Source organism: Gopherus evgoodei, chromosome 2 (genome assembly GCF_007399415.2).
Source record: "Gopherus evgoodei ecotype Sinaloan lineage chromosome 2, rGopEvg1_v1.p, whole genome shotgun sequence".
NCBI lineage: Eukaryota > Metazoa > Chordata > Testudines > Testudinidae > Gopherus > Gopherus evgoodei.
Genome location: NC_044323.1, coordinates 192,752,314 through 192,780,287, shown reverse-complemented (window position 1 = coordinate 192,780,287; position 27,974 = coordinate 192,752,314). Strand labels below are relative to the sequence as shown.

The 27,974-nt window shown below is 40.0% G+C and overlaps 1 protein-coding gene across 3 annotated transcripts in view; it reads right to left on the bottom strand.

Moving 5' to 3' along the window:
* Nucleotides 1–27,663, bottom strand: part of ZNF516 (zinc finger protein 516) — a 140,882-nt gene extending 113,219 nt beyond the window's left edge. The window contains exons 1-2 of one of the 3 annotated variants that reach the window (XM_030552622.1): nucleotides 22,599–23,002; nucleotides 8,602–8,688 (exon numbers count right to left, since the gene is read on the bottom strand). The gene's annotated coding sequence lies outside the window, so the exon portion shown is untranslated. Of the gene's footprint in view, nucleotides 1–8,601; nucleotides 8,689–22,598; nucleotides 23,003–27,571 lie in introns of those variants that run through there. The other 2 variants (XM_030552623.1, XM_030552621.1) reach the window with 2 other exon arrangements.
* Between the last annotated feature and the right edge of the window lie 311 nt (nucleotides 27,664–27,974).

Here is a 27,974-nt window from a genome sequence, read left to right as displayed (position 1 = left end):
TCAGAAGTTAACATGACAAAGATAATAAAATTAAAGAACTTGTCAGGTGCAGTCATTTAAGCAAATGCCAAAACCACCCCATCATAGTTTCCCTGTATTTTTAGATGACATCTTCAACAAATTGGACACAGGATTTGGCAGTTCTCTTTTGAGATGTAGAATCGATACTATTACGTGGGAGTGCTTGTTTCCCCCCCCCCCCTTGTATGAATACTTGTAGCTATTACTGAATCATTTCTCGTATTCTCTTGCATAAAGTCAGTATTTATTTCTACAGTCCTTCCTTTAAATTTTTCCTCTGATTTTTCATTGGCAGAATGTAGTAGTAGGTATGTGAGGAGTTTATCCAGGGTGACGTGCTTCAATCATTTCTTTTAACTGCCCATTTTTGCCATGTTGTAGGTAATGCTATTAGCATAAAAGAAGGCTGCAACTTTTATTGTATAATCACTAACAGGTATTTTCCATTTTGGGGTGTTGAAAATGAACAGAGACACTGATCCTAACTGAAACTGGTGTCAAAGAACTGCTCAAAAGCTATTTACATCTTAATACTTTACTTGAAAAAAAAATTTTTTTTTTTTACTTCATTCAACACGTATTTCCTAGCACTTCTTTCAACTACAGGCATGTTGAGTCAGATAAATTCATTCAGTGATGTTTGGCAATCACACAATATAAATCACCTGTTTGACATATTAATCAGCAGCTCCTACATTTGTAACCATCAGAATAAGAAACAATCAATCATTCAGTGACTTCAATACTGTGTAGACTCAAAGAGGAGCTAGCCATCTTTATTTAAAAACATGTTACCTGTCCATCAGAAATGTCTACATTCTAGCAAACAAACATAACAGATGCCCTCCATAACAGATGACCATTCTAATGATTCCCCTCTCCAACATCCAAACAGTTGATTTCATGCTCCCACAATGCCCCTATCTCCAATCACCAATGACTTCCGTTTTCCCTCCTTCTTCTCTAGGCTTCTAACTTTGTTGCAATTTCTTTATCAGCACACCACGAATCTTAGAGTTTCATCACTTCCCTTTTAACTTTTAAGAATAACTGAAGTTTTCTTTTATCAACTGAAATTATAGCTTTATGTTTCTAGCATCAGCATATTCTCAAATACATGTTTTGTTCTTCAGAACCACATGGGGAAAAAAAGAACTTGATAAAAATTGGATATAACCCACTGAGCTAGTGATTTTTATAAACCTAAGGCAGACAGGCATAATTGCCTAAAAGTCTAACTGCAAATTACAATTCTTCTGCATAACCACTAAGCCCACGTCCACACTACAGAGTAAAATCAAAATTAATAAAATCAATTTTATAAAACAGGTTTTATAAAATCGATTTTACGCGTCCACACTAGGGCACATTACTTCGGTGGTGTGCATCCATGGTCCCAGGCTACCATCGATTTCCGGAGCGGTGCACTCTGGGTAGCTCAGTAAAAGAATGGGACCAATAACTTCGATTTCCGTCCACACTAACCCTAAATCTATATATTAATATCGATTTTAGGGTTACTCCTCTCGTTGAGCAGGAGTACAGAAATCGATTTTAAGACTCCTTAAAATCGATTTTAAGTGCCTTGTAGTGTGGATGGGTACAGCGTTAAATCGATTTAACACTGTAGTGTGGACCAGGCCTAAGAGGCTTACTTCTACCTGCTGAAGTCAGGAAACTACTGTGTTAATCAAGGCAGCATGCCCTTGGTCTAAAGGGCAGAAGAAGAAAACCTGATTTTCCCTTATCTACATTAGCTGAAAGGGACAAAGGTAAAAAGTAAAGCCACTTGTATGCACTGATATAGGACAAGTTTGGAGAAATTAGGTATATGTGCACTAGAGATCAACAAGATGGAGTCTGATGAACAGAGGTATTAAGTATACCTTCTCTCAACCTTACTGAGTTATTGCAACTGAAATTACAATTGTGACTTTAAATGGTGAAAGAACAAGCCCTACTAAAGTAGCCATAGCATGCTATAAACTCAATATTATGAAATCTTTATTTCATTAATTTTAATAACAATTACACTAATGCAGGTTGTTTTTCCCTCCCTCCCCAGCCCCCAACTCCCTCATATTTTCTTGCTACTTTAAGTTAATCAACTGTATTTTATGAGTTTTTGTTCATGCAGAGTAAGATTTCTCAGATATCTTTTCTTAAATAAAAAAGTATACTAGGGCAACTCAAAAATATTCCATCAAACCTGTTTTTCGATGGAGAACTGGGATTTCAACTAAATAAAATTTTTGGTGAAAAATGTCTCTCTGTGGCAAATGTTTATTTGTTATAGAAAACCAAAACTTTCCATTGGGAAGTATCAAAACATTCCCAAATCAAAATTAAACATTTCAACATAGCCAAATGGAAATGTTTAGTTTTGATTCAGTTCAACATGAAACTATGTTTTGTTGAATCAGTGCAATGCCTCATATGAAAGCTATAGGTCAGGTGCCTCCTGGTCCCACCCATAGTGCATCATGAGAGATTTAGTCGGCATGGGAGCCTGACCTATAGGATGGAGAGGGGCATGAGGAGCCTGAACTGCAGTTCTCATCAGGCTTCATGTCAGGGAAAACAGTTTAATGTCGAACTGAGTCAAAATGCAACATTTTGATTTGGTATGACAAACCGAAGTACCTCAATTCAGATAAACCCAATCTGAAATAAAACATTTCATTCTGATTTTGTGCCATTACAATCATGAGACCTTATATGTACGGAAAAGTAATTTGATTACTTACTAGAAGTCACCTGATGCACTAAAACAATGACATTTTACATAAAATCAATTTGTCCAGAGACGTCAATAATTCTTCTTAAAATTTAAAAAAGAAAAGGAAAGCCCTCAAGGACAGCTTGCATAAATTGTCTATTGTACATTAATATAATGGATGTTTATGTAAATACAGAACAGTTATATTTTAATCCCTTTGCATTAATAGAGACCTAGTTTATCTGAATCAGCCTACAAGCTCCATTTTTTAATTTGGCTTTAAAAACCCCTGCAGATTATTAAATCAATAGTACATGTATAATATACAATAGGTTGCCTCTTAAATACTCGAAGGCCCTTAGGGAAGTCAGGATTTCCTGATGCACTAATAACCGCAAGACGTCTAACCTGCCAGTGGCACGGAGGTCATCTTTTCAAATAACCAAGGAGATACTGGCTAAATCTCACTATCCATTGTTAATTTCATAAAGTTGGCCTTACCATGTTTATGGGCATGTTGGCCACCCCACAGTTCAATCCTATCTCCTCTCCTTTGCAAACATCTATGTAGGATCTAGCTCATTTCATAAGACATCATCAGCTCCAATGCCACTAATGTGCTAATGAAACCCACCTACGCATACATCTCTCTTACCGGACACAAACTTCAGAGACACCTAGATGTCACAGTACATGAGAAAAATAAGGCACCTGGATTAACGAGAAATTGGCTTAATATCAACCCTATAACAAAGCAGTATTGCTGAGAGGAAGAGAATGACATTTTAAGAAAATAATCGGAATGTTGGTTGACCTTTATTAAAAGTATGTGTCCACTAATTGTCAAGGTAACACGCAATCTCTGTGTCCCGTTGGACTGTTCTAAACAGAGATTACTTACAGCAAGGAGAACCGCTTTCTTCCATCTTTGACTAGCCAAGATAATATGCTCAATTCTCTTGGACAAGGATCTAGCCTGATATCAATACTTTTTTCATCACTTTTTCCAGATGTGACTGTTGCAGTGCACTCTACTTTGGGCTGATGGTGAAGGCCTACATCACAACTCCAGCAGACACAGCATCTTTCACAAGGCTGACAGGAGCACATCACACTAGCGTTCCTCTACTCAGCTGGCTCCCCATTCATTTCAACCTCCTGGTCTGAATCCCCAAATCCCTTATTGGGTTAGGGCCTCGCTATCTTTGAAACTGCTTCTCCATCCAGGATCCAGTGAGACAACAGTGCTCTGCTAGGAATGATACATGTGATGATGCCCAAGACTGCATGTTACAGAGCTGAGGACAGGGTGTTCTTGCTTTGCTGTGAAACTCCATGAGCTGTAGAACTCTGACAACAGATATCAAGTAAAGCCAGAGCCTGACCATTTATAGGCCAGAACCCCTCTTTTGAGAAGGCCTTCCCTCAGTTACAACAGCTGAAGAATGGATTGTGCATGTTTAAAAAAAATCTCTCATTAAGTAACAGAAGTTATATCAAGAGATGATGGATCCTTTGCAGACAAAAGGAATAGGCTAAATTGTCTCCTGTCCCTATGTAGATGTGGGAAGACAAGGGGCTCCAAAGCACCTTCCTACCTGTTTTGAATCACTTTCACAGTGACAGGTTACAATTGAAGTCCCTTCCCCTATGTGTCTGTAATTAAAGGCAAAAGCCAACCCAACCCAATAGGGACAGGAAAGGGAGGAGGTGAGATCATGCTGTCCTTACCTGACCTGCAGAGCTAGCTGGGGAGTGGGAGCAAGCTGCACCACACTACCTCTGTGTGGCAGGGTTGTGCAAGGTGAAGGACTGTCTCCTGAGGCCTTAATCCTGCCTGGAGTTCCCTCTGAGAAGTGCAGCTCCACACCACCTCTTAGTCAGGGCTGTGTATAATTTGCACAATCTGGCCCAATGTGATTCTTAATTTAGTTTTTGCAGCCTAGATACCACAATGATTAGCCCAGTAAGAAATGCTTTGATGGATTCTCATGAAGCTTTCAGATGGCTGACTTCTCTACAAAATGGCCATACCCACCACAAACAAGTTTACTTTAGTTGAGCTAACACTGAATCACTCGAGTGTATGGACGTAAAGTTTTCAAAAGCACCTGCATGGTTTAGGAGCCTAAGTCTCACTTGCTACATCTACACTATAAGATAGGTACACGTGAGCACACCCCTACTCATGCTAACTCTCATCAAGCTACTGCATGTATAAATAGAAGCATAGCCCCAGTAGCACAGGCAATTGCAGCAGAGTCTTGGCCATCCAAAGTACAAACCCACCTGAAACAGGTGGGTATGTACTTGGCACAGCTAAACCATGCCTCCACTGCTGCTGCTCATGCTACTTATACTTATGATAGCTTAATGAGAACTAACGTGAGCAAGTATAAGTGAGCAGAGGAAACATACCTTACTCATAACGTACACAGAGCCATCGAAAATCAGTGGGATTCAGCTTTCTTAAGTGGTTTTGAAAATTTTACTCATGCACTGATAGAAACAAATTGGGAAATAAACCAATGGTGAATAAAATAAGGACTGTGTCAGCCCATTGAGTATTTCTGCAACATTATCAATCTAAATATTGTAGATATGGAAAATGCCATACTTAAATAGCACTGATATTTACTTCTTCCCTTTAGAAAAACACATCAAATGCATTGGGTCTTAAATGGACAGTTGCATGCATCTGAAGAAGCTTAGGCCCAAATAAATCTGTTAGTTTTTAAGGTGCCACCAGACTCCTTGTTGCTTAAGTGGACAGAATGTCTTTTGCCCCATAATAGAAATCAATGTTAATTTGATGAAATGGTGGTGTCTGCATAGCACATTGTTAGCAATAAGAATCATACTTAATAACAAACCTGACTCCCAATGTCAAGGGGTTAAAAAGAAATTGGACCCACTCACTGCAAAGACTTACACTGCTTAACTTTGTGTACTGTGAATAGTCCCACTGAAGTGTCAATGGGGCTACTAACAAATTTGAAATGGTAAGAAGGTGTGTAAATCTTTGCAAGATTTGAATTTTGGTTTTGTTTGCAGCATGAACAGTTTCCTCCATTCAAACTGAGGGGCAAATTCCATGCTCTGATCTGCCCCTGGATCTCTAAATGTGATTAAACAAATGCATCAATCTTGCTTATGTGCTTAAAATTTGCATATATTTCATCATCCCACAAAGCCTGAATCTCCATTTGCTCATGTCTTTGGTATTTACAGAGGCTAATCTCAACAAGAGTGTAGTTTTCATAAAAATGAGTGTGTTTGACTAATGCAAAATTCCCATAGATTCAAGCAGCCATTTTGGATGGCATCTATAAAAGCAATTCAACTTTACTCAACGAAGTCTTGTCAGCAAAAAAGTTTGAAGGGATTCCGTCACCTGAAACTTTTTGAGTGTGTGTCTAATTAAAAAAAAAAAGAAATCCTGATTCTGATAAAGTACCTTACAATTTGAGAGGACAGGGGTTACCTCTTTAAAAACATGAAATGAAAATGATTTTTCTGCTTCCTTATCAATGTTTATAAGGATTTTTTCAGCAATGAAGAAATTTACCTTACAGAAGAAACTGAAAGTGACCATGTATGAATGAACAAAATAACCTGAGAAAAATAACTTTCTTACTAACTCCTTTCAGCTGTAGTAATCCCAGATATCGTATGTGTGACCAGATCTCCTGGCTATCATCTCATTGCTCCTCATAGCATCTAGATGGCTCCTGAGTGCATCAGGGAGTGGAGGCTCTCAGGAGTGATGTGCCCCTTAAGAGTGCATGGGAAGGCAGCATCAAGGATGTGGATGAGGACATCCTGGCATCTCCTTAGGACACAGAGAGGCTGCTGCTGCAAGTGAACTCAGGTAGGGGAGTCACACCAGCACAACTGAGCCACACTCACTTCTGCCTGATCATTGATGCCATCATGCTGCAGCATTTAGGATAGCTGGGCAAAGAAATCAGAATTGGGCCACTGATACAGTTTGTCTGATTATTTAATATACTAGATTTTTATTTCATTTTGCTATGTTTGTTACTTAACGCCCCACCACACACACACACCGATCCAAATTCTTTTTCTCCACTTTTTCCTAATAAATACACAACCTCCTTTGAGAAACACTCTCCATATGGAGTTACTGGCTTGGCCCTTGTCATAGATATGATTTAGTTTCCTTCAGATTTCCAGGTGGAAGAACTGGACCCAAGGATCATTTGCACTAAGGCCACAGTTCTAACCCCTGTTAAGCTCTGTCTTGGTTGTAAGGAGTAACTATGCTTTTAACTACATTAGGTACAAAATGTTCAGGCAAATGTGATTTTTCAAGTTGACAGTAACCCTTGAAGATGGATAGTGAGCCATTTGACTAAACATAAATTAAAGTTGACTCTGGAAATAATAATCTGGGCTCCTGAGCTTCTTTGAAAGCACAACTGGTTGGGAGCTGCATGAGTACAGACGTTTTATAGATTTTAAAACTAAATTTGAGCTTCAAATACTAAATCTAGCACTCAGGGATATGTGGATTTGTGACACTTCCAGGAAGACTCTGGAGCCATAAACTAATGGATAGATTACACTCATGCATAAAATATAGTCTTTTTGGATAGCAGATAGTTTTCCTTCTATGTTTGTCTTGCTATTTAAAGTAAATAACCCATTTTTCACATTCAAATACTCTGGAAGTTAAAAAGATCAGGAAAACCAGTGTGATGAGTTTGAGTTCAAAAACTGGCCAATTATGATGCTCAGGCTGCATTTGAAATTAAGCCTCCGACTGTGCAAGATGACCCGTGTGAGCAAACCTTTGCACTGACTTCTGTGGGGCCACCCAGTGGCCACTAGTGTCTGCCTACATGGATTAAGGTGGAATTTCAGGGCAAAACCATTAAAGCATGGAAAGCATTTCCAAGTCTCATACTGGTGGCAATTATTTTGATTGAAAACGGTAGCAGTATGGATGCCCCGAGCCAAAGATTTTAAACCAATTTAATTTCTAACCTGTTTTAAACTAATCTAAAAATCAAACTAGAAAACCCTTGAATATTTCACAAAAAATAATTAAATTGATCCCTGGTCTAACTCCATTGACTCCACTGACTGTGACTCTGAACAAGGACAATAAAATTTAGTAGTCCAAAAGTTCAAAACCTAACTGGAAATGTAAAGATCTCAGAGCACCTATTGATCTCACACACCTTTATATTTTGACAAGAAATCTCTGACTGTGTGTGTGTGTGTGTGTGTGTGTGTGTGTGTGTGTGTGTGTGTGTGTGTGTGTGTGTGTGTGTGTGTGTGTGTCCATAAACTGTAACAATTGCAATGTTGCAAAAAAAAAAAAAACCACAAAGTTATAAAGTTTCAATGTTAGGAAGTTTGTCCAGGTATAGTCTTTAAAAAAAAGAGACTGGCAAAACCAATGCACATCTTCTGTAAAGTGGAACTGTTTCTTAGAGAGGTAAAAAAAAAAAAGTCAAATCTTCTGTTCTTTTATCAAGGCATGAGATGTGGAAAGCAAAATTCTTACCTACTGCAGGGTTCTTAAATCACTATTAAATTGAATCTATTCAATGCCTTTGGCATTTACTGTATTGTACATTTGCTGCTAGTCTACTGAGCAAGTACATTTCTCCGATGTTACTTAAGTTATTCTTTTGTCATATTCTAGCAACTAAAGAAAATATTCAGCATGTCTGTGTCATGATGACATCTTCAGGCAAACAATGTTACCATGGCTCTTCTCATTCCCATTTAATTCATGCGCCATTTTTTGTTTCATAACTAACCAGCTCCTACACCTGATTAACATAGCACACATATGTACCTCCCATACACAGAGGAACAAAACTTACCCTTAGTTACACCCCTGCAATTTCAATGTCAATGAGGTTGTCGGCATGTAACCAAGGACAGAAATTTGGCCAGACAGAGGGAAGGGCCTGGGGAGAGGGGAAAAGGGAAGAAAAGGAATATTTATTTTATCTTTTACTCAGTTTCAGATAACTGTGTAACAACAGATCATATTTTTCATGTACTAGGTATGAATTTTTTATATACACATTTCTCAGTTCCATTTTTAAATGGTTGCTGATGCTGGTGGTAGAAGTAAAAACAACATGCAAATTTCACACTTGCAAGAGTATAGCCAGTGAAGCTCATTTTGCAGGAAATACCAATCCAAGGACTACTGAGCAATTTTACCCCCACTTAGGACAGGCCTTTCAATCGTTACTGATGATTGAATTCAATGGGACTACTCATATGAGTAGTAAGTACTCACTAATGTCAGTAGGGGCTACACAATCAAGCCTTTGAATCCTATATTTTTGTATGCACACAGAAGAGCATGTGCTCACACAAACAGGCCAAGTTCAGCAGTGATCTGTGTGGTAGTGTAAATTACAGATCTGGAATAAATGAGATCAGAGTTACAATCAGAAAGCGAGTTTAAATTACACTGATTTTGTATTCTATGGGAACCAAATTCAGCACCTTTGAAAAAGAGAGTAAGTAAATTTTGCCCTTGATTACACCAGGACTACATCTGGGAGTGCTGAGGATGATGCAAGTTACATTGAAACATGGAGTCCTCCATTATCTTATCTCGTCCTGTTAATTAGTTTTCCTGCTACAAGTGGCTACCTGCCCCCAGCGCATCTTCTATACCCTGGCATATAGATTATGCTCATTTTGCAGAACTCGAACTAAATGCTGATTTCACTTATCCAGATGTAAATTTCAATTACTCTACTGAAGTCAATGGAGTTATATCAATATAAATTTAGGGTACCTGAACAGAAAATTTGGCTCCTAATCAATGCCAAATTGATACAAATTCCAGTATTTTGCAATATACACAAATTTCTGCCCAATTTGTAATTGACACCACTATTTACATCATCACCGAATTTGAACCAAAGTCTGTCCAGAGAGTTGCACTGGTTTATTCCCATCTGCATTTGGTTCACAGAGTGTATAGAAATGACCCTTGGTTCACTTCTATGTGAGGACTAAGTATGCTGCATAATCCACTAATACCCCATTATTATTTAAAAAAAAAGTTTCAATTGTTTAAAAATTTCCATTAAAGTTTAAACAAAGGTAGGAGGTTAGTGTACACAGTGCTGCCCCGTCTGAGCATGCAAACACTTTGAGCCTACATGAATGCATTGTACTCAACAAGTCAAGCCAAATGTTTCCCCCTTCCTGCTCTTCAAAAAGTACTCTCTGCCCTTTCACTATGAAGCATGGAATCAGCCTCCTGGTATCTGGTAAACTCATTTCCTTGACAGCCAGGATATTCAGGCATCTATCAAGTTTCTAAGCACTCCCCAACAGCAACAGAATAATCAGTTAAGGTTTCTCTATCATTACCGCTTTCCTAGAAGTCCTAGGAATGATGTGATGACACTCACATTCCCTGTGTGGCACCAGCTGATTTTTGCGAAAAACAGAAAGCATTTACACAGCATGACCATCCAGATAGTGTTTGATGCCAGGAAGATTATTGCCAAATGTTCAGGTTCCACACACAGCATATCTTTTAAATGTCAGCATGGAGCCAGATACTTCACCATTCTCTGACTAACTGCTTGGTAAATGTACAGTAATTTTGAGATTACGCAGATTTTATTTAATTTGTGATAGTTTAATACTAATTTAAAGAGGGCTTTGATAATTACCAGTTACTTCTTAACATTTAACTTGATAGCAGATATGCCTTAAAGAATGTCAATGACACATTTAAATTAACAAAGCCATATAACCATATGCACACAAAAGATACACCAAATCTTCAAGGCAGGGACTGACTGACTTTGTGTATGTATATCACCTAGCACAATGGATCTCTGTTTTCAGTCATGGCCACTCGGAACTACTATAATACAAATAAGAAATAATCATAATTTAACTCCAACCAAGCATAGTGGTTAAGAAATGGAGCTTTTCTAATCATCTAAAATGCTGAACTTGTGACACACAGAAGTGTAGGTGTTTAGTGTGTATGGGGATGGTTGTGTTCAAGTGGGTTCTGTTGGATGATTGATAAACAAGGGAATTGTTTTTCAGTGGAAAAGGTTGTATCGTATTTATTGTTTTTCAGTGTTATAGTTTATGTTTATAGCAATGTTATTAAGATGATGTTATGAGGAAGACCAATGTTTCTTTCTTTCAACCATCAGTGTTTCTGGTCAGAGTTAGAGTTGTGAAGGGAAGCGGCAGATGTGGGCAAGAGGTAATCACAACTGTAGATTTCAAAGATTGTGTGTGTACTTAACAAGTGACTCGACTCCTGATTTTTCTTACAAATGAGTTGGTAGTATGAACACTTGAGCAACTGTAACCGGTGTTAACAAAATAAAAATGTTTGTTGTTTGATGGAACTTATTTAAGAAATCTCTGCAAATGCTAAACGTTATTCAGATGGATACAAGATAAGCATATAACCTGCCCCCCAATCTCAACTGTACTCCTTCCCCTTGTTCCGTGGCACAGCCCAATTCCTCCCATAGCCTCCAGTGCATGACCCAGATTGCCCCCATTATGCCACTTCATGTCTCTCTCCAGCCCCATGCCTCGATATGCTTCCTCAACCCACAACCCCACCCCGACTACTCAGTATTTTTATGTCAGTGTTTAAAAGCTGAATATGGCCAGAGAGTAGAAATCATGGTGCGGACCAGGGGTGCATATGACGGAGCAGGGCTATGTGAAAGTAGTATGTGAGGAGCAAGGAGCAGTGGTGAGAAGATCTATGTGCACTCTAACAAACCATAAGTGAGTCACAGATTATCTAAATTCTGATGAACCACCAGTGGTTAATCGAAGTGGAACTCCTCTCCATTCTCCCCACTACACACACTCACACACACACACTGCTCTGGCCCCTTCTTCTCTATGCGTCACTCCCCCCCACCCAAAGATCTCCACTCCTCACCCTCCCCACTTTGCCCATTATTATTATGTATCAGTTGTATTACCATAACACCTAGGAGCCCTAGTCACGGACCACATTCTCACCATGCTAGGCAGCATACAAAACACAAGACAATCCAACAACACCCTCTACACATCTGCATAATACTCCCTGGCTCTCCACAATCCTGCTGCATGGTGTGCCAGAGCTCAGGTCAAGTGTCTCTACACTGGTGCCTAAATAAAGAGCCTCTGGTTTCCCGGAAGCACCCCAGCATCTCCACATAGAAATGGATCCCACCCACAAGCATCTCCTATTAAATCTTCCATTCACCCCAAAGCCCTGCTCAAACCCCACTCACTTTGCCTCCTCCCTGTCTTCCTTTGCCTGCTGCTGCCCAAGCCCAGCTCCCTATTGTCTGAGTGAGGAGCAGAGCTGGTGAGAGAGCAAAGCAGGCTTTCTGCACTGCAAAACGGAGGCAGCTGACAGAACTTGACAGTTTCATCAGCTAATCCTGGCAGACTTCTGTTAGTTTATCCTGAATGACAGGAGTGACTGTGTGCATTCAACTTCAGAATTTCAAAAGTGGCCTAGCTCCAAGATGTTATTAGAACGTGTATGTCCTACCATGAGAGAAGTTTGGGTTCCTCCAGCTAAACAACCACTGTCCGCACAAACCCCAAAGGAATATGAGAAAATCGGGGTAAAGTTGGTTTGTTTTGGTAGGGGAGGGTGGTTGAAAAAATATATTTGTGTTTCTTCTGCAAAAGGTAGTAAATATTTTCTTTTTCAAAAGTTACTGAGGAAAATTCAATTGTCCTATGAAGAATTATTGTGCCAGAAGTGTAGACTAAATTCAATCAGAGTGTGAAGCAGAGGGATTTCAGCCTTTTAAGTGCTACATGCTTCCATAAAATACATTCAGCAAACCAAAGTGAAAACAGAAACTTAAGGACAACAACAAAAATTTGCTTGATGTCTGATATCCTCTTAGCTTTCAGATCTCTCCTTGTCTCTTCCCTTTATTTAGAGATCTGAGAAGAGCACGCATCTTCTTGAAATGGGGAAAGAGAAGACAAAGGCTCCCTGACTGTTTTCTCTCTCTCTCTCTCAACTTATGTGACCCAAATGGCACTGTTCCCTTCTTAGAATTGGCTCAGAAAATAAAGGGTCCCCATATGCTGCTTAATAACCTGTCCCAGTCTACATAATTAGGTTACGGAAGAGATAGGACCCAAGCCAAAATTCAGGCAGACTTGTTGTTCCTGCCATTACCCTGAACCCTGTCAAAGAAAAACTAATCTCTCACTGTGTTCATTTTGCTCTCTCTGTGTCTGATCTCCTCCAGAGTTGCAAAATTCACACACTATACCCAAAAGAGCAACGTTAATCATCTATCTCCTCCTACCCTCTTTGAGGATACAAGCCTTGATCCTTCTCATCATTCTAAGAGGGCTGTTCCTTCAAAATAACTAAGAACGTTGAATGTTTTCAGGAGTATTAGATTTTTAATAAGAAAAAAGGAGACTGGTATTAAAAAAGCAAGGAATTAACTTTTCTGACACTTCTCAAGGACTCCACTCCTTTCTCCTCCCCTCAAACTACTCAACTCACCATTGTCCTTGCAGCTATTCATTCATCTAACACGAGAACAAGTAAATTTGGCAGCCCAACCTCCAGCTTTCTATGCAGTGACCTTGATCTTCCGCTTCCCATCTAAACCACTTTGAGATTTCTCTGCTTGCACTAGAATCCTCCCCTTCTTCTCTTGTAAGAGCCAAAGTATTAGAGAACAATTACAATTTTGTCTAGTGTGTGAATCTTCCTTGCAGTGCTCCAGATGCATCTAAGAAGTTATCATACTTGGCAATTTTCTTTATCTACCATTTCACTTCCAGAGGCAAACAACAGCATTTCCCTAATGTGGATAGTAATGAAAAGCCTATAGACTGCAGATCAGCACAAGGCAGCAAAGTGAAAGCAATGGTATCTCCCAAGACATGCATAGAAAGATGTAGCAAATATCTGAAGGACTCCATTGTGACTCCTCTCTGTCAGGGAAACTGTTACGCCAAGTGGTGTATGCATAGGCATAGAGGAGCAAGTGATCTATGAGGTAAATATGAATGGTAAAAACATGTACCAGCAGTTCATGGGAAGAGAATTTTATGTCCAAAAATCAGAATGTAGCACACAAGAGTCACTATTTAAAACAACCAACCTCTTTCATACCTCAACCCCCTTGTCCAAGTTCATACCAAGACCCCCTTCCCAGGTGTGAAAGTAGGCTGGTATAGTGTACTGGTAAAAAGCTGGTACTGGCCAGTATGCACCCCTTTAATGTCACTGTCCCTTTTGTGCCCCCCGAGCCGCCGACAGGGTGGGGCAAAATGGGCAGCTGCCCCAGGGCCAGCAATTTAAAAGGGCTTGGGGCTTGTGATCGCTGCTGCGATGGTAGTTGCCAGAGCACTGGGCCCTTGTAAATCGCCACCGGAGCCCCTGGTGGTGCAGGCCAAGCACTGTGGATGGACTGCCTGAATGAGGCTGACTCCCCAGCTCCACCCCTTCCGCGGGCTCGGAACCAGCCCCCGTGCCAGTAAGAGTTTAATATTACTTTCACCCGTGCCCCTCCCCTCTCAGGATTCCCCTCATTTCCAATCAGCTAAATGGGAAGGGCAGAGTGATCACCACTCCTTGACATCTGTTCATAACTCCCGTCCTCCTCCAGGGTTGTGACCCTCAAGTTGAGAACCACTGGTTTAAAAGAATGTGCACATCATTTTGATTATCAGAAGTACCCAACACATGCTAAGGGTCTGCAAAGAAACAAATAAAGACATAGGCCAAAAATTTCAGCACTAAAATTAAGCATTTAAATAGATGGCCTGATTTTCAGAGATGCCAAGCACCTACAGCTTCCACTCCTCAGCACACAAGAAAGTCAGGTCACCTATTTGGTACCCAAATACTGTAAGCATCTGCTTTGGAAAATTCTGGCAACAGCTGATGACATTCTAAATAAGTATTTAAAAGTTATCTGACATTGCTCTTAATATTTAAAATAACTATGTGGAATATTAGCAGTCCCAACACAATTAACTTTTGTAGTACAAATACAGAGCAATTTATAATCCCTAATCAACCTAGAAAATAACCGACTGATAAACCAATCTGTTTGTAATACCATTAACAGATTCTGGCTTCTCTATCAACAGGGTAATTTGCTGAGACCACTTTTAATCTCTACCACTAAACCATTAATCCTACGACTTCCATGTAGTATTGCTTTCTAACTTTACCCAAGATTTACCAAATAGTTTGTGGCGCATTAAAAACTAGCTGAATAAATAACAGTAGCAAAAACACACCTGTTGACATTACAGAATTCAGAGGCCCCCACTCCTCTGCCCTCTGTTGATCCTTTTAAAAACTGTTACTTTCTAATTGGAAGAAACCATTCAGAAGAGAAGCTGTATATCTTGCAAGTAATTTGACAGCTGGTGTGCACTGTTCATGATAACATGAACTCTCCAATATGCTTGGCATTATGAAAAGGAGTGAATTATTTCATCATACCACTTATGGTCATGCCATAGGCATGGATGTTTCTACTAAAATCAATTTCAATTTAATGGGACCAGGGTTATCAACATTAATTGTGATATTTTCTCAAACTGGCATTAAAATATTCCTCTAGTATCACTGTTAATGTCAATATAAATTATGCATCACGGTTCATAACATTCACTTACAGAGGTAAAACTCATCTAGAAAATAAGAAAATGAACCAGGGCTTATCTACATGCAGCATGTATTTATTCTGTTCCTACAGGTTTTCCTGAAAATCAATGAACGTGCATTTATCTCTTTTTTCCCTTGAAATACGTTGTCCCTGAAATCAACATTAGTATTGCCATTAAATATGGTGTCAACAAGGTATTGCTGTTAAACAACTATAGGGAGGACCAAATACGAAACACTGCAAGGGACCAGGTATAAAAATATATGAAACCTGTAGTGGCATTCAAGGAGACATCTAGAGGAGCAGATTCTCTCCAGTGCAGGGCCGGCTCCAGGCCACAGCGCACCAAGCGCGTGCTTGGGGCGGCACGCCGCGGGGGGCTCTCTGCTGGTTGCTGGGAGGGTGGCAGGCGGCTCCGGTGGACCTCCCGCAGGCATGCCTGCGGAGGGTCTGGTGGTCCCGCGGCTCCGGTAGAGCATCCACAGGCACGCCTGCGGGAGGTCCACCGGAGCCACGGGACCGGCGAGCAGCAGAGCGCCCCCCGCGGCGTGCCGCCGTGCTTGGGGCAGCGAAATTGCTAGAGCCGGCCCTGCTCCAGTACACACCTCAATGGTTTCAAAACACTAGAGGGAGGTTGGAAATCTTATTTCATGTTTTATTTTACTGAGGTTAATAGAAGTATTATACACAGCTCTTCCAATGACATGATCTAAGAAGTGTACCATGTACTTACAATCACTATAGTACAAATTAATTTATTAAGAGTACAATCTGCAACTACAAGAAGTCAACATATCTTTTATACAGTGCACCATTATAGATATGATGGAATATTTTTCTACTCAAAGGTATACTTTAAGGCCATAAAAGACCTCACTAAGGGACAGACTATAAGCCCCTTACACATACTGGAGAGCAATTGCTTACTTATACAAGTAGTTCCACTGAGGTCAATGGGACTACTTACATAAGTAACTAAATGTTGCCAACTCTGCCAATTCTATCGCAAGTCTAATAATATTTGGTGTTCCATTAAAGTCCTAATTCTTGGAGTCAAATAACTACTGGAGAATTTCAGCTTTTTTTGTAAAAGTATCTAGCCCTCATGGCTGCAGCAAAGACTGAAAATGTGAGCCCTAAAGGTTCAAAAACCAGAAAGTAAACAAAAACTCAAAATGCATTTTCTTTCAAAAAAATAATAAATAATAAAAATAATAATAACAACAACAACAACAACAAGATTTTTAAACTAATCCCATGATTTTTGAGGGGCTGACTGATGGTTTAAAATACTTGGGGGTTAGTAATACTGGTCTGCTCACCAACATACATACTTCACAGTCTAGACCAAAGTGAACAAGAATGCACCTTTTAATGTGGGCAGACTATTGGGGCACTAAAACTAAGTCTTGCTTAGCATATCCTCAACCATCAAAGGAGCAGCTCTAGTTTCAGCCAGCAGAGACTGCAACATCTCATCCTGCAACTCTTGACACCATGTTGTGTCATTGACTATTGTGAATAAGTCTTCCCACAAATTATTTCAACATTCAGAGCTGGATTATTTGTTAAGGAAATTAATTGAGAATAAAAAAAACAAAAAACGCTTACTCATTAACCTAGTATCATTGTAACAGCAAAGCACAACTGCTAAACACAGCGTTCCATTGCACAACCTTAAAAGCATCATTTACTGTACTAGATTTCAGACAAAGAACATTTTGAAGTACTGAAATAAATCAACACTTAAATGCAACTCCTAGTCAGTTCATACAATATGGGTTAAATGCTACCATATGGTGAAGAAACACACGTTGCCCTTTTAAAACAAAGAACATGAATAATTCCCTTTAAAAATGTATTTTTAACATGACGAGTACGGAAAATGTTTTTAAATTTAACTATAACTGTGATCAAGACACATTTTGGAAAATGTCATACTACTGGAAAAAACTCTGAAATGTGAGGACTGTTTTAAATCAGGGCTGATAAATAAATTAAAAATAAAAAGAGCACCTCAATTTCCATCAGTCTGTCACAGTATGTCCTGAAAGCTAACACCATTTCCCTGCTCACTATCCTTTTAAATGAACCGAGGGGAAAAAATTAATAAATAGTACAGCCATATCAAGGAGCCTGATCTGACATGAGCAAAAATGACGTGCCAATTCAATAGTGTTCCTTTTACTTTACCTGTTGGAAAAGAAAAATATGTACTTGTGCCTTGAAAACACTAATACACATTAGTAGGTCTTATTTTCAGCAAACATTCAGATCCAGAACTGCCTCATGCATAGATCTTTCATATCTTCTTTACATTCTTTTCAGTAATTTCATGAAATATATTGTTAGCTATAGACAAAAAAAAAAGACTGAAGCAATCTATCAGAGTGAATATATATGAAATAGATGTAGTGTAGCTGGAGTAAATGCTACTGGTTTTTCCAAATTACCTGTATCCAGCCATTACCCTGTGTGTTAAGTATCTGTTTTCATCACTGTAATATATACTAAACATGTCTGAATTCTAAGAATAGTTGCAGCTTGTAATTGTACATGCTTTGTAGTTTCCATTTCATTTTGAAGAAGGAAAAAAAAAAGATTAAAAGCTAGATCACTTCAGAAACTGCCCTTAAAATTTTGGGGAGCCACAAAATTGTACTACAGTACTTTGCAATTTGGAAATATGATGGTGGAAAACATTTCCTTCTAGAAAGCCACCACATAGAAAGGAAAGCTCAAACGCCAGACAGCAAGATGTAAAGAAAATGGACAGATAAGAGATAGACAATACACATTTCTTAGAGATTTGAAATGTATTTAGTAACTGTATCAACTTTAATGAGAAGCTAAGCACTATGTGCCAAATTGTGTTCCCACATACATCAGTGTAAATTCAGAGTAACACTGGATTTACACTAGTATACATGACAGCAAAATTTGGGCTATGGCTTCCATAGTCATCTATAGTAAAATGTGGACTTCGTTAAGCAAGTGTTAAATATAATATTCTACTGATGATACTAATTCAATTATTTCCAATAAGTCATCATTTTACTGAAAGGGTAGCAAAAATCAAAATACTTTTGAAATACTCAGCTCAATGTAAGTAATTCTGAATCCACATTAAAAAGCCTCCGTTAATTCTTCCCATAAGGTTTTAAACAATTTAGACCACTGAATTCATTACTAAACCTAAATATGTAACTTTATCATCATGTAAATAGACAGAGTTTGCCAATATCCCCTCAAAACATAGTAACACATGCATAATATCCTGAGACTGTTTGCATAAGAACTGTCGTTGTAAACCAGCTCCTGGAACATAGGGAGAAATTGTTTATAGGAAATGTGTACCAATTTTGATGTAGCTCTACTGATACCTGAGTTAAGGTGTAAACAGCAACAGCAAAATTAATCATCGATGTTAGGTAATCATCATCAGTAGCTTCAGACAGGAAAGCAGGTTTAGCAAGCCAAGAGACAGGACATTTGCAGGATTACAGTCAGGTAATGAAAGTAAACACATGCACTCAAGTACTACAATACTAATGAAAGCTATAGCAATGTTACTTCCTGAACTGTGATCCGCTAGAATATTTCAGAGCAGGCTCAGTAATACCAAGGTTATTAAAATCATTTCTGCTGAGAGTGTTTTTAGTACAAATCTTGGGAAAGGGAGGGGTTCCATTTTTTTCTTTTAAGAAATTAAGGGCTAAATTCTGCTCTCAGTTATGCCCATGTAACTCCAGAGTAACCTGTATTGATTACAGTGGAGTTACTGTGCAATTACAGTGGTGTAACCAAAAACAGAATTTTGCCCTAAGTGACTGAATCATAACAGCTTTATCCTAGCACAGAAATGTATAAACATTTACATCATGTAAGATGTCTGCTTTGAAAAAGGAATGTTGCTGCAAGATTCAAATATTTATATTGCAGATGCCTAATCAAATAAATTTGACTCTGTGCTGTTTTTTGCCATCCAGTCATTAATTATCTGCATGCAGTTTATGGCTACAGAAAAAGTAAGTTAAGATAGCTTATAGTTTCCAAGCTACCATGGTTCCAAACAGTTGGAATCTCCACTATTGAAATATACAGAGCACAATTTTACCCTGAGATACACTCATGCAACTCCCACTGAAGTCAATAGGAGCGGATGACATGTATATCAGAGGACAGCACTGAGCTCATAGGCAAAAGCAAGTACAGTATAAAAAGGCTCAAATATTCTTGTCAAACTGACAAACAATACACAGTTATGAAAAGAGCAACAGTGGAGGTTTTTTAATGCCATTTCTGGTAGAAATCTAATACATATTCATCCTTAAAATGCATACATCTACACATTCACACTTGTGTCTTAAAAATGTAAACAAGCACATTTTACAAGTTAAATGCACAGGCTCAGGCAAGTTTCCTCCTGCTGAATGTAATCAGTTTGTATTTCAGCTTCCTACTGTTATGGTGTTAAGAAATAATGCAGTTGGACACCCGAAACACAATTTTCCAATCTGAATATGGGATCTCAAAACTTGAGCCAAGCTCCTTTAAAGACTTACATACTTGCTTTACTTTTTTTTTCCAAACACATTATGAATCATCCCAATTAAGTAAATGCTGTGTAAAGTTAAGGGTATAAGTAAATCTTTGCTGTATTGCAGTCCTCCAAAGCTATTACTGACTTAGTGAGTATGGTAATTATATTTTCTTCCACAGGGGCAGGAAAAAAAACTCACAGTGTAAAAGTAATCAGGTTGGATCCTCAGCTGGTATAAACTGGTGTAACTTCATTAAAGCCAATGGAGCTACATGAATATACACCAGCTGAGGATTTGGCCCACTGCACTTAATGACCTTAACAAAACTAAATAAACAGACCGCCCAAAGTTTACAAAAGTTAGCATCGACATCATTCATCTGATTATACTCCTCCAGTCTGTCACACATTGTGCCATCTGATGTATGCTACACAAACATCACCAAGAAAGTATAATTTTAAAGGGTTCTCATTTTTCACTCAAGCGAAGCATATCGATCGGTTCCCCTTCCTCCTTCTCAAATAATTCTAAAATATTTGCAAAAAACAAAAAAGTGTCTATTTTTGCTGGGGTAGACCTGAATGGAGAAAAGTTGCAGCTAAGGGAAGTTTGACAAGCAAAGAACATTTGGAATGATGACATAATCATTTTTATCTGTTCACTGACTATTCCTGTGATGATAACTGGTCTTGTTAGGTCTTGGTGATGGCACTGTGCTATGACAACTTACAGAAAAATAAGATGTACCTAATTTTTTTTAAAAAAGTGATATTCAGTGTCGGGAAACTTTAATTTATATAAGTTAAATGTCACTGTTGTAACTCCATTCCAGGCAGCAAGTCGGTTACTGAGGTCATAACAATAGATAGCATTAATACTAGTGATGTAAACTATTTTCATTTCCCCAGAGTACTGAGTAATAATCAGTTATATTTAGCGAGAGACTGCAGCTCTTGATGCATATTGTTTTAGTAATGTTTAGCAATTTAAAAGGTCATGATGAGCTATAAAACCTCTTAGAAAGAACCTACACTAATTTATGAGCACCACTTCTTTGTTGATACAACAAGTGTTGGACACCCATCTGTTATATTAGTCAGTGTTTTAAGACCATGTTATTCTCAAATATCTTTAAATGTTCTCTCTCAGATTTTTTTTCTATCAGGACTGTTCAACTACTTCAAATTAATGCAATCCAATCATAGTTTTGGGGTTTATTTTTTTCCATTAGTAATGCAGAATATGTAATAATACTTGCTAACCAGGATATCACATCATCAGACTTTAAAGGATCAAAGCCCCGCAAATGAATTCAGAAGATTATTAGATATAACTGAAAAGAGTCTTTTCTAATGTCTGAGAACTAGTGAAGGTATACATAATATCACTATTTCAAAGTAAAACAAATATACATGCAGATCACTTTATTACACAGAGCTTATTCAAGATGGCTATGGCAGTTATTCTTGTGAAACTAAAGATGTCTCCTTGAATAACTGAACTGTGATACTAATTACACCACAGGTGTTCCTATACAACTTCAGCTTCCAGTTTTACTAGAAAAACCTCAGATAAATTCCATTCTTTCTCTCTCTCACCACCTGACAGAGTACATTCATATATATATATACACACACATATATATACACACACACACACATACAGACACAAGCATAAACAGGACAGCTTATTTCAGATTTTGTTTTGACACAACTAAAGGACATGTTGACAGAAAACCAGGCAACACTACATAAATGAGGATTGTTTTTCTTCCACAGCAACCAAAGCATATGTATGATGCCTATGTTACCTTAGCATCAAAAATATTTAAATAGCATATACATGTATTTATCTGCTACATGGAAAACAGTTTCATTTTGATTACTGTACAGACAAGATTTTACTGGGGAAAGGAACGTAATTATTGCCTTCAGCTTGAGAGGACAATTTTAAATAGTATTTACTTCACATCTATGTGATTAATGGACATCGCTACATCAAATGAAGTACCTTTGTTTTAGTGTAACATTTTGGAGTTAACAGCATTTAAAAAAATGGATCCCACTATTAATTGTCTCCTGGGCATTCCAGCTACAGAACACTTGAAAACAAACTATAAAAGTCCTCCCTTCACTAATGAGAAAGTGGCACCATAATATTGAAAGATAAAGATTTTCTGTGACGCACTCATACAGTAAAAGTAATCAGAACTTGGGTCAGTTCATCTGTGTTATCAGAGATTTAAAAAAAAAAAAAAAAAGCTCAACAGTGTAATGTGAACGCAGGGAAACTGCAATTCAGCTACCATCCTTCCCCTTTGTTTTGCAGAACTACTCTGTATTAGTGCCTTATCCCACGCCCAGAAATACATCTGGGTTCCTTGCAAGCAAGTTTCATCTGTCCACAGACAGAGAGCGATGTTTCTCTCTGTCTCACCCCCTCCCTCAAGCTTTCCAAATCGATACATTGTCAGGAACAAACTCCCTCCTTGCCATTAGAACAAACTGCCCCTCTTGACAGCAACACCAAGCCGGTTTGAATACTTACGTAATTATTTCTGGGCACGCCACGCCTTGCAACAAGTCCCCCCCCCCAGCTTTCCCTTCAACAATAACAAACTGGAGTTTAAAATAGAAAGTAAATTACCTTGCACGCCACTATGCTTCACCAGCAACAAGATCCCCACGTAATCCAATAGGACATCGCTGGGGCCGCCTGAGCTCAATTGCCCCCTCCCTCGCCTCCTCAAAACGTTCTTCCTCCATTAATTGCGCCTCCCTGGATCTCTCCGAGCCCCCCCGTTGTGTTTTCCTCCCCCTCTTGGCGCCGGGTTCTCTTGACAGATCCCTGCCTGCCTCTGCCTTTGTTAAGGACTAGAAGTTGAGGGATAGCTGTTTCCCCTCTGCCTCTTTAACTTCTTGTGTTACAGTACATGGCTGTGACGTCCTGGCTACATTATAAAGGCGGACAACTGAATGCAAAAGCTGCCTGAGCCAAACTCCTCCCTGCTTCCCTCCCTCGGCACCCAACACACAGCAACAAGCTGCTGCTGGGGTTGGCCCGCTCCCCTCGCGCGGCCAGCTCAGGTACAAACCCTCCCCTTCTCTCTCACACACACCTTCCAGCCACATCAGCCCTGCAAAACCATCTATCACAGCAACCAGTCTTAAAGCCGCTGCATTCTTCGTTGCATTCGTGTTCTGCCTCCTCCAGGCGATGCAGGATATTAATGCAACAGAGGAATGCAACGGTCAAGACAAAGTCGAGCAATTCCCTTTCCCATCCCAACAAGCCTCTCTGAAAGCACCAGACCCACGGGGCTGTGGAGAAGAGGAGTGGCACAAAGGTAATCTGGTATTAAAATAGGCTGAAAAGGAGTTAAAAAGTCTTCCACGCTGTGTTGTTCAGATCCGTTTTTAAATTAAGTTATGCTCTCTTTACTTTTTTTTTTAAGTTAAATGTGTGACTGCAAAGTCGAGTTAATGAAAAACCCTTTGGTAGTTAACTCAGGGCTTGTCTACATCAGAAAGTTGCAGCGCTGGTGAGGGAGTTACAGCGCTGCAACTTTGAAGGTGTACACATCTGCAGGGCACCACCAGCGCTGCAACTCCCTGTTTGCAGCGCTGGCCGTACTCCCGTTTTGTCTCGGGTGTAGAGGATCCAGCGCTGGTGATCCAGCGCTGGTAATCCAATGTAGACAGTTACCAGCGCTTTTCTTGACCTCCGTGGAAGGAGGAAGCCTCTGGTAATCAAGCTGGTTTCCTTTCCCGGTTTGCTCTCTCGGTCCCGGAGCCACCCAGCAAACCGCAGGGAAGGAGACCTGCTTGCTCGGGGTTCCGGGACCGAGAGAGCAAACCGGGAAAGGAGACCAGCTTCGCCGCGGTTTGCTCTCGCGTTCCCGGAGCCACCCAGCAAACCGCAGGGAAGGAGACCTGCTTGCTCGGGGTTCCGGGACCGAGAGAGCAAACCGGGAACGCCGCGGTTTGCTCTCTCGGTCCCGGAGCCACCCAGCAAACCGCAGGGAAGGAGACCTGCTTGCTCGGGGTTCCGGGACCGAGAGAGCAAACCGGGAAAGGAAACCAGCTTCGCCGCGGTTTGCTCTCTCGGTCCCGGAACCCCGAGCAAGCAGGTCTCCTTCCCTGCGGTTTGCTGGGTGGCTCCGGGACCGAGAGAGCAAACCGCGGCGTTCCCGGTTTGCTCTCTCGGTCCCGGAACCCCGAGCAAGCAGGTCTCCTTCCCTGCGGTTTGCTGGCTGGCTCCGGGACCGAGAGAGCAAACCGCGGGGAAGCTGGTTTCCTTTCCCGGTTTGCTCTCTCGTCCCGGAACCCCCCTTGAAGCCGCCCAACAGCGCTGCAGTGTGGCCACATCTAACACCACTTGCAGCGCTGGTTGCTGTAAGTGTGGCCACTCTGCAGCGCTGGCCCTATACAGCTGTACTAATACAGCTGTAACAACCAGCGCTGCAAAATTTTAGATGTAGACATGGCCTCATTTAGTGTAGCAGGCATGAAATAAAGTATGTGGCACAAGGCCAAAGAATAAAGGCTCCTCTTTGGACATCCTCTGGGCTCTGTCTACAAGGAGTGATTCTGGCCATCTCCGGAGTGAACTGGGCAGTTGTTTTATACAAAAGGTTGCATTTAGTCCTTCAACTGTCCTACCTCTAACCCACCCATCCTTTTACCGCAGTTACACAACATAAGAGCTCAACAGATAAATGACAATCCACCCTTAAGCACAGAAAATGCTAAACTCTAACTGAAGATCTGGATCACAAGTAGCACATTCTTGATACACCAAACAATAAAATTATAACATCAATATCTGGAGTGAAGTTGGGGTAGAGGATTAACTAAACACAAAACCTGGTATGGTTCATGACAGGCATTCCTTTACTGAATGTGCCTATTGTGTAGTCTAGAAATGACCATTATTCATAGAGACTGTTGGTCAGCTGCATTTTTATTCTATTAGAGCAATGAGCTTTAAAATTCAAGGATTCGCATTGAACTAAATATTTACTGTGTCCCCCTCAAAAAAAAATTACAAAAACTTCAAAAAGTTTGAGACATGATCATTTTTACTTCCCGGTATGAAAGACCATTCTACTTTTTCAGCAGCAATCTTCTCTGAAATCAGTGAGGAATTCTGTCTAAAAATCGATTGCTCTGTAAGGCCCAAAGTGATTTTCATAATAGCACTCTGCAGTCACTTTAAAAAAAAGTGAAGATTGCTAAAACAACGATGACCTGAGAATGGGTGTTGTAAAAATATAGCCAGAGATCATTTTATATTTCTTCTCCTCCAGCAGGTCTCAACTTGTTACTTAAAATCTTCTCATATGCTGACTCTTTACATATTCATTATTATGGACCTAACAGAGGTATATGGTTGTCTTGTATGAGATTTGAGGTACTTATGCAGATTTCTATCTATACACACACACACACCCCAAGGTATATGTAAATAAATAAAGCAGCCTGGTTCTAGGTCTGAGTAGTAACACAAACGCACTCAGCACTAGGGAGAGGAAGAAGTGGCGATTGGAGGCTTGGACTGTCAATCACAGTTGGGGGTAGGCAGATGCAAAGCAGAGAGCTACTTTGCATCGGCGTTTCCTATTCTTCTTTGCCACTGTCTCAGTTAATGACAAAACAACCCCAGAGCTTAGGAAACTTAGCCATTTGCACGGAAAGAGTTGGTGTCCTTTAACAATACTGGAGACGGAAAACATTCATTACTGCTTCAGTGGGGGAGAAGGAGAGGGAGAACATTTAGCAATAAGGAACGGAAAGAAGAAGAAACGGGGTGGGAGGAAGAGGAGGGCGAGTTGTGCCTCTCCCTAAAAAGGGACTTTGACCTTACAATGATCTCCAAAGGACTCTGAATTAAATATTTTTGACACAGGTCAGACTATAACACACACGGACTGTATTTAACTAATTAGTCTAAATTCATTATTTAATCATGCGCCCAGCAGTCGTATTTCCTTAAGAAAGGACTGACCTATTTTTGGCTGCAGATAAACGATCATGTTAACAGATGTTAATCTTGTAATCTGTTTTTCCTGTAAGTACTTCACATACCCGCATTTCAGACATTACAAAAAAAAATCTTTCTCAAACGACTTGACGTCACGATTCAGTTCTTATAAAATATCTTGCAATGGTTTCAAAGACATTAAATCTTTTTCACTTTATAAATGCTGATTTGTTCTGCTTCAACTCCCACAGGCTTTTATTTGCATTTCAAATTCCACAGGTTACACCAGTCGCCTTTTCAGAAAATGTAAACCAACAATAAGGCAGCAAATATGGGGTTGTGGGTGGAATCCTGCATCTGGATTAAATAAAGACCAGGGTTCATGTTTAGGAAGAAGTCTGAACAAATTTATTTTTGAACATTTAGTGTCCAAGTGCCTCTTTAGCTACATAGCTAATGGACATAGACACACAATGCACATTCCCCAGAAGATACTTGTCTACTGCCGGGAGCTTATTAACGTTTATAACAAATTGTGCTGACTCCTAACCAGCACTTTTCAGTTTAAAAGCCAAGGTTTCTCGGGAGTAGTTAATTGCAGAGGTTAGCTGGTCTTAGAGCAAAAACAACCGGGTGACTGTCATTCTACACAAGCTTCCATAAACATTCAGCCTATGTTAATATCCCAACTTGTTCTCTTACCACAAAGTTTAGCCAGACAAAGTTTCTTAAACTGGTCGAAGCATCTTAATTCAAATTAGGATCGCAACTATTTGGTATGCTAATTTTCACTGGAGATAGTGGGAGGAGGAGGGGGAAGGAGGAAAGCTTTTATCGCACAAAATGTCTGGAATTGCATTATTTCTGCTCTTCCTTCTCTCTGTGTCCTTTTTAAACATATAAACATTAAAATCCCTCCCCCACCCCACCCGCACCCCATGGGCTATTTTCATCTTCTGGAAGTAATTGCTACACATTGTCCTTCAAGCCCTTCTCAGCGTTCCAGTGTCTATTCGTGAATACTTGTTTTCCACCCCCACCAGCCCCAACTTCCTTTGATGAGCTGTGTACTTCTTTTAATGTTTATCATTCAGTTATATACGCGCAGCTGAAGGGAGAGCAACTAAAAAATGAAGGGAAAACATACACACACCCCAGGCATCAAGCATTTCATGTATATACTGAATCAATGCTAACCCAGCAAAAACCCTTAATAATTTAAGTAGCGACTCGAGACTCGAAAGCTTGAAGTCCCATCACCCACCTTCATTAGCCAAAGCATTTTACTTTAAAGTAAGGCAATTTGTTCTTTGTTTCTTCAAGGATGAATATAGCATTCAAGCTCTCTCTCTCACACTCCCCCCACCCGCCTTTGACGAAGTGTACAAAGCCAAAAGGCTCATACAGCCCATAAATTCGCCCAATAGCACCACCACTGCAGTAACAATGATCTCTTTCTCGGCAAACAGTACAAAGTTACCATTTTTAAATCCCTTACATTACAGAGTAAGACTAACCATTAATTGGAAAAGCGAAGTTTTTCCCACGGGCGAATTAAGAGGATCCACATCCCCCCTCGAAAAAAGAAAAGGATCCTACGGAGATTTTGCCCCACTCCACTCTACCCTGTGCCTTACCTCGTTCCCGTAAGGTAATATTATTTGGGAAAGGACACAGAGACAAACAAGAATCTGAAGGTGAAACCATGCGCTGAATGCAATAAGGAAAGAACTGCACATGATTCACTGCGCCAGCTCCACTCCTGCGGACGGGGGGGCGACTTGCAAACCCTCTATGCCAAGCCCCAGCCCAGGGGCCCCTTCAGCGCCAAACTTTCCCTTGCCCTTTGGCCAGCCGGGGCTGCTTTGACTACCAGACCAAAGATCGAGCGTGGCTTTGGCGAATCCCGGTTGTTTTTCGTTGGCTTCCTCCAATGTATAGGTTGATGTCTTCCCCCAGATGGGAGAATGGTCTGTCCTATATTAAATGCACACACTATCTACTATTGTCTCATCAGCAAAGTTCTGGTACAATGCGGGG